The sequence below is a fragment of the Henckelia pumila genome, chromosome 4 (genome assembly GCF_033568475.1).
Source record: "Henckelia pumila isolate YLH828 chromosome 4, ASM3356847v2, whole genome shotgun sequence".
In the NCBI taxonomy this organism is placed as follows: Eukaryota; Viridiplantae; Streptophyta; class Magnoliopsida; order Lamiales; family Gesneriaceae; genus Henckelia; species Henckelia pumila.
The window spans coordinates 204,381,360-204,388,223 of record NC_133123.1 but is presented as its reverse complement, the minus strand read 5'-3'; the positions used below and the strand labels follow the sequence as shown (position 1 = coordinate 204,388,223).

Genomic DNA, 6,864 nt, shown 5'->3' with positions numbered 1-6,864 from the left:
CCCACGAAAAATTCGGATGTTGTCTCCACCCTGGATTATATGTGTTTGACAATGATGCATTCCTGTGGGTCTTCTGACTGTATTCCTCTCTGATTGAGGATGATAGCTTCTGGATGCCATCTTCTCAATTAACTCATATCCATCCTCTGGTGATTTTCGTAACAAATTTCCACCTGCAGCTGCATCTAACATGGTGCGATTTGAGTGAGGAAGACCCTAATAAAAAGTTTGCACCACAAGACCGTCTGATAGTTGGTGATGTGGGCATCTCCTCAATAGATCTTTGTAGCGCTCCCATGATTCATAGAGTGTTTCCTGTTCACCTTGAGTAAATGTTGCGATGTCAGCTCTGAGTTTCATTGATTTGGAAGGTGGAAGTATTTAGTCAGGAAGGCCTTTGCTAGATCATCCCAAGTAGTGATGGACCCTGCAGGTAGATTTGTTAGCCATGCTTTAGCTTTATCTCTTAAAAAAAAAAGGAAATAGACGCAAACGAATAGCGTCATCAGAAACTCCCTGCATCTTAAAAGTGTCACAGATTTCTATAAAATTCGTCAGGTGAGCATATGGGTCATCGATTGTCATCACACCAAACTGGACTGTGTTTTGCACCATTTGAATGATAGCAGGTTTTATTTCAAACTGATTTGCTGCTATGGTTGGCCTGATTATGCTCGGTCTGGCATTTTTTGATGGATGGCAACGCGCTATCCATCATGGATCTGTAGATAGGCGGTGCATTATTTTCATCTTCTCCATCATCCAGCATCCTTTGCGCTTGTCCTGCCATTCTTTCTTGTTGTTGCCTTCTTCTCCTGCGAAAGGTTCTTTCAATTTTAGGATCAAAAGGGATAAGTTCCGACTCAAATGGATGTTGCATGCACTACAGAATAACCTGCAGTTAACCAATGAAAAAGTTATTAAAATTGGAATAAAGAAAAGTAAATAAGAACAAATTAAAGTAATCAATAGTCCCCGGCAGCGGCGCCAAAAACTTGATCGAACAAATACTAGCACTTAAATTCAATGTAATTATATCTCTTTTCTGCTCAAAATTATCTCAAGTGCACGACTCAAGTTATAGAAAAGTGTACTGAGTACGAGTATCGTCCTCAGGGACTACGTCACGATAATTCAATTATTTAATTTCTATACACCAAAGTAACGAAAATTTGATTTTTGATTATTCTAAAATTATAAAATAAAGAATTTAATTTAAATATGCTTAAATGAAAATAAAATAAATCACAGCAATGCTTAACGCAGAAAAATATAATATGAGGAAATTTTGTTGGAATCTCGGTTCACCTTTCCTCTAATTGAACTTGGACGATTGAAATTACTTTTACACTCATAAATTTGACAAGAACTCCTTAAATATTGACACTCTCTCTCGAGTGGATGCCAATCTAATTCAATTTAATGAAACAATCAAATCTCTTTGATTATTTATCATTACTGATTGCTTTGCGTTCATTGAATTTCTACAACTTTCAACCTGTGGGTCTATGGTTATCAACATGTACTAAATATCATATGTCAATGCATATTTTAATTCCATGGATTTTATCACTTGTCTTAATCATGAATCTATCTCTCGAGAGCAATTCACAATCTACGAATCTATATTAAAGTTAGCTACTCTTCAACATAGAATAATAAAACATGATAAAATCAAATACTCGCATAAAAACTCAATCAATTCGTCCAAAGATTCAATCACAAAAACATATTACGGGGTTAGGATCCCCTAAATTCCAACAAAATAAAATTTAGCTACTACAACTCATATAATATTCAAGCAAATAAAGTTTTCAACATAAAATTTCAGAAATATCGAAGAAGAAGAACTCCCAACGAGAATAAGAAACTTCAATCTTCATAGCCGCCTCCGCCTTCTTTGCAGTGTTTTTCCAACCCTTAAAACGTTTGAAAAGATGCTATATATATCGCCCTCAGAGTCCTTTCCTTTTAAAACACCCGGAACAACGTTTTTCCAACAATACGCGCGGGCGCTCGGTCTGCAAAAATTCACCGACCGAGTGCCCTAAAATTCTTCAACTCACAGCCTGGAAAAATAATGACAGTGCTCCGTCTGCTCTTTTCAGCAGACCGAGCGCACCCCCCTGTGAAGCCCGAAAATATTTTTTTCTTCTTTTTTCCTGCCAAAATAACCACTAATCAATAGGAGTAGACAAAACACACAACATTACACTAAATTCAAACAAAAGTTGAAAAATACAAAAAGACCACAAGGAACTAATGCAAAATATCAAGAAAATGAACAATAAAACATAGAAAAACGACACTTATCATCCACACATCTCCTTATCACTTGTTCCGAACACTTATTGTACACAAATGGATCATCCCATAGACAAAACCTGACTTCATGAAAAAAAAATTTCCTTTGGTGATGATTAAGATCTGGAGGCAAAACACCACAAGAAAGAAAATTAGCAAAGTCAACAAACCAAGGAAGTTTAGAATTTACCTCAAAAAGATGTTCATTAGGAAATTGCTCCTTGATGAGTTCATTTTCAACTTTTACTTCCAACTCCAAACGAGACAGATGATCCGCCACTAAATTTTCACTCCCTTTCTTGTCTCTAATTTTGAAATCAAATTCTTGTAATAAGAGTATCCACCGAATCAATCTTGGCTTGGCATCCTTCTTGGCAAAGAGATAACGAATTGCTGCATGGTCAGTATAAACAATTACTCTAGAGCCAATAAGATAGGACCTAAATTTGTCTAAGGAGAAAACCACAGCCAACATCTCTTTTTCCGTAGTAGTGTAATTCCGTTATGCTCCGTCAAGAGTGCGACTGGTGTAGTAAATCGCCCGAAACATCTTATCTCTTCTTTGTCCCAAAACTGCTTCCACAGCATAATCGTTGGCATCACACATCACTTCAAATGGCTCCTTCCAGTCAGGCATAATCATAATAGGCGCAGAAATTAATGCCTCCTTGATCTTTGTGAATTCCTGCAAACACGCATCATCAAAAATAAAAGATGTATCTTTTTCTAATAAATTACACAAATGTTTAGTAATTTTAGAAAAATCTCTAATAAAACGACGATAAAACCCGACGTGTCCCAAAAAACTTCTAATGGCTTTCACAATTATTTGGTGGTGGAAGCTTTTCAATTGTAACCACTTTTGCTCGATCCACCTCCAGCCCATTATATGACACTTTATGTCCAAGTACTATTCCCTCTTGCACCATAAAGTGACATTTTTCCAAGTTAAGCACTAGATTTTTCTCTTGACAACGCTGCAAAACAAGGGTCAGATTGTGCAAATAGTGATCAAACGAAGTCCCAAACACAGAAAAATCATCCATAAAAATTTTCATAACTTCTTCCACCATGTCAGAAAAGATTGCCATCATGCACCGCTGAAAAGTAGCCGGCGCATTACACAAACCAAATGGCATTCTCCTAAAAGCATAAGTACCATAGGGACATGTGAAAGTTGTTTTCTTTTGATCCTCTGGCGCTATAGCAATTTGATTGTAGCCAAAATAGCCATCTAAAAAACAGTAATGTTTATAACCTGCCAACCTGTCAAGCATCTGATCAATAAAAGGAAGAGGGGAATGATCTTTTCTAGTAGCCTTATTCAAACTTCTATAATCGATGCAAACTCTCCAACCAGTAACAGTACGAGTCGAAATCAACTTGTTTTTCTCATTTTTAACCAAAGTCATGCCTCCCTTATTTGGCACAACCTGTATTGGCGACACCCAAGAACTGTCAGATATAGCATAAATAATACCAGCATTCAATAATTTCAACACCTCAGCTTTTACCACTTCTTTCATCGCAGGATTTAACCTCCTTTGATGATCAACATAGGGAATATATGACTCCTCCATTAAAATCTTATGCATGCAAATATTGGGACTAATTCCCTTGATATCAAAAATTGACCAACCCAAAGCAGATTTAAATTTTATCAAAACTCTTAATAATTTATCCTTTTCATCATGAGTAAGAGAGGATGAAATAATTACCGGGTTATTCGAATTTTCTCCCAAAAATGCATAACATAAATGACCAGGCAGTTCTTTTAATTCGGGAGTAGAAGAAACGGGTACCTCTTTGTTGACTTCCTCAGGCAATGCTTCAATTTTGTCTTGGCCATATTTTTCCTTTGGCAAACTTTCAAGAGCAAGAATTTGCTCTCTAAGTTCCCAATCATCACCATCCACTTGATTTATGGAATTAATTAAACACCTAGCCAATGCGTCCTCCAACTCCATTCCTGCACAAAAATTATTCTCATAAGAATTAGATAAATCAATGTGATTACAAGAATGTACCTCATCTTGGTATTTCATGGTTTTATAGATATTGAAAGTGACAGCTTCCTCACCAACTCGTATAGTTAATTCACCCTCCTGCACATCAATTAACGCTCTGCCAGTCGCCAAGAATGGTCTCCCAAAAATTAGAGGGACATCTTGATCTTCTTCCATATCAAGCACTACAAAGTCAGCATGAAAAATAAACTTATCTACTTTTACCAAGACGTCTTCCACAACTCCTCGAGGATATGTCAGAGAACGGTCTGCCAATTTCAGAGTAATCGTGGTTGGTTTCACCTCGCCAAGCTCCAAATACCTGAAAATAGACAAAGGCATTAAATTAATACTTGCACCTAAATCACATAATGTCATATTAACAGTCGCACCACCAATAATACAAGGAATAGTAAAACTCCCTGGATCTTTCAATTTCTATGGCAGTTTCTTTTGCAGATGGCGCTGCACTCCTCTGTCAACTTCACCGTTTCAAACTCTTCAAGATTTCTCTTACTCGCCATCACATCCTTCATGAATTTTGCATAATGCGGCATCTGCTCCAAAGCATCAGCGAAAGGAATATTAATATGAATTTTTTTGAAAATGTCAATAAACTTAGAAAACTTCTCATCCAACGCTTTCTTCTTGAACCGCTGAGGATATGGCAGAACAGCTTTTGGCACAGGAGGTTTCTCAGGTACAACTGCAGACTTGCTGGAATTTTGGCTATCAGATTTTTCAGACTCTACCACAATCTCTTCAACTTCTTCATCATCCACTGCCTTCGGGTTATCAGTTCCAAGTTCTTTGCCACATCTAAGAATAACAGTCTAGCATTGCTCCCTAGGATTAACCTCAATGTTGCTAGGAAACACACCTCTTTGATGATTATTCAATGCATTCACCAGCTGACCAATTTGTGTTTCAAGATTTTTTTATAGAAGTGCTCACATTGGTCAAGTGCGTCTCCATACTATCCAGCTTATTCTCATTCCTCTTAAATCTTGTGGAAGACTCTGAAATAAAATTATGCACCAAATATTCCAAAGATGCCTTACCCTCACCATTTTGAGTATTGAACCCCGGTGGAGGATTCAACACATTTTTATTGTTTGCATAGGAAAAATTCTCATGATTACGCAAACTAGGATGATACTGATTGTGTACAGGATTACCTCGATAGTTGTTGTAATTCATGTTGTTCACATATTGAGCTTGCTCCACACTCTCAAATCCATCAGCAGAATTTACGGCATTCGCCAGTGATGCTGTCTGAGTTGAACTTTGATTCCCTTTAGTTAGTGCAGCCAACTGTGTAGAAATAGTAGCCATATGAGCAGTCAAAGAATTGAATGCATCAACCTCATGAATTCCAGCAGGCTTCCTTATTGCAGATCTCTCACTCGGACACTGATAACTGTTAACAGTCATTTGCTCAAGCATCTCATAAGCATGTTCAGGAAATTTAGAAAATATTGAACCTCCAGCTGCAGCATCCACATAAATACGAGTTGGCCCATTCAAACCATTGTAGAATAACTCAATCTGTTCCCAATCCGAAAAATTATGGTTCGGGCACTTCCTAACCAATTCCTTGTATCGCTCCCAAGCTTCATGCAGTAATTCATAATCTTGTTGTTTGAAAGTAGTGATCTCAATTTTCAGTTGGGCAGACTTTGCAGGTGAAAAGTACTTAGCCAGAAATTTAGATGCCATGTTTTCCCATGTAGTGATGCTCCCAAGAGGTAATGACTGCAACCAACTACGAGCATTGTACCTAAGAGAGAACGGGAATAATCGGAGTTTGATGGTGTCTTCAGTAACACCATGAATCTTCACTGTGTCATCAATCTCCAGAAAAGTGCGCAGATGCAAATTTGGATCTTCAGTAGCTGCACCCCTAACTGATTCTTCTGCACCATATTAATCAAAGCTGGCTTCAAATCAAAATTATTTGATGTGATATTTTGCCGAGCTATCCCAGAATAATGAGTATTGATCACCGGTCGAAAGTGATCTCTGATCGGCACCGGAGCATTATTGACAACTCTTTCTTTTTCTCTCTCTTCAGCCATTTGTTGCAACTCTTCTCTTCTAGCTTTTTTCAAAGCTTTAGCAGTTTTCTCGATTTTCGGATCAAAGAGCAGTGAGTCGTAACTTTGGCTTTTTCGCATAAACTGCATAGACAGGAAAAAATTTTAAATTAGAACCAACAAAATAAAATAAAATGCTCTAAATCAAAATTAAGACTAATTAGCACAATTTAATATAAATCAAATAAAATTCATTCCCCGGCAATGACGCCAAAAACTTGTTGCGTATTTTTCGCTCGCAAGCGCACGATGTCAAGTTATAATATATGAATTAAGTCCAAGTCGATCCCACGGAGAATGAATAAATGATATTATAATAAATATTTGCGACTAATCAAATCCTAATCCTATGTAGAGCTACGAAAATGGTTTGATTTTTTTAAACTAAAATTTGCAAGAAACAAAACTAAATAACCACGAGTTCACGAGATAAAAATTCAATAAGCGATGAATGCTAG

At 37.1% G+C, this 6,864-nt stretch overlaps 2 non-coding genes across 2 annotated transcripts; both read left to right on the top strand.

The window, feature by feature from the left end:
• Positions 1–250: 250 nt before the first annotated feature.
• Positions 251–357, top strand: LOC140870169 (small nucleolar RNA R71). The gene has a single exon (XR_012147144.1). It is a non-coding gene; the product is annotated as a small nucleolar RNA R71 (small nucleolar RNA).
• Positions 358–5,874: 5,517 nt separating this feature from the next.
• Positions 5,875–5,981, top strand: LOC140869880 (small nucleolar RNA R71). The gene has a single exon (XR_012146871.1). It is a non-coding gene; the product is annotated as a small nucleolar RNA R71 (small nucleolar RNA).
• The last annotated feature ends 883 nt before the right edge of the window (positions 5,982–6,864 follow it).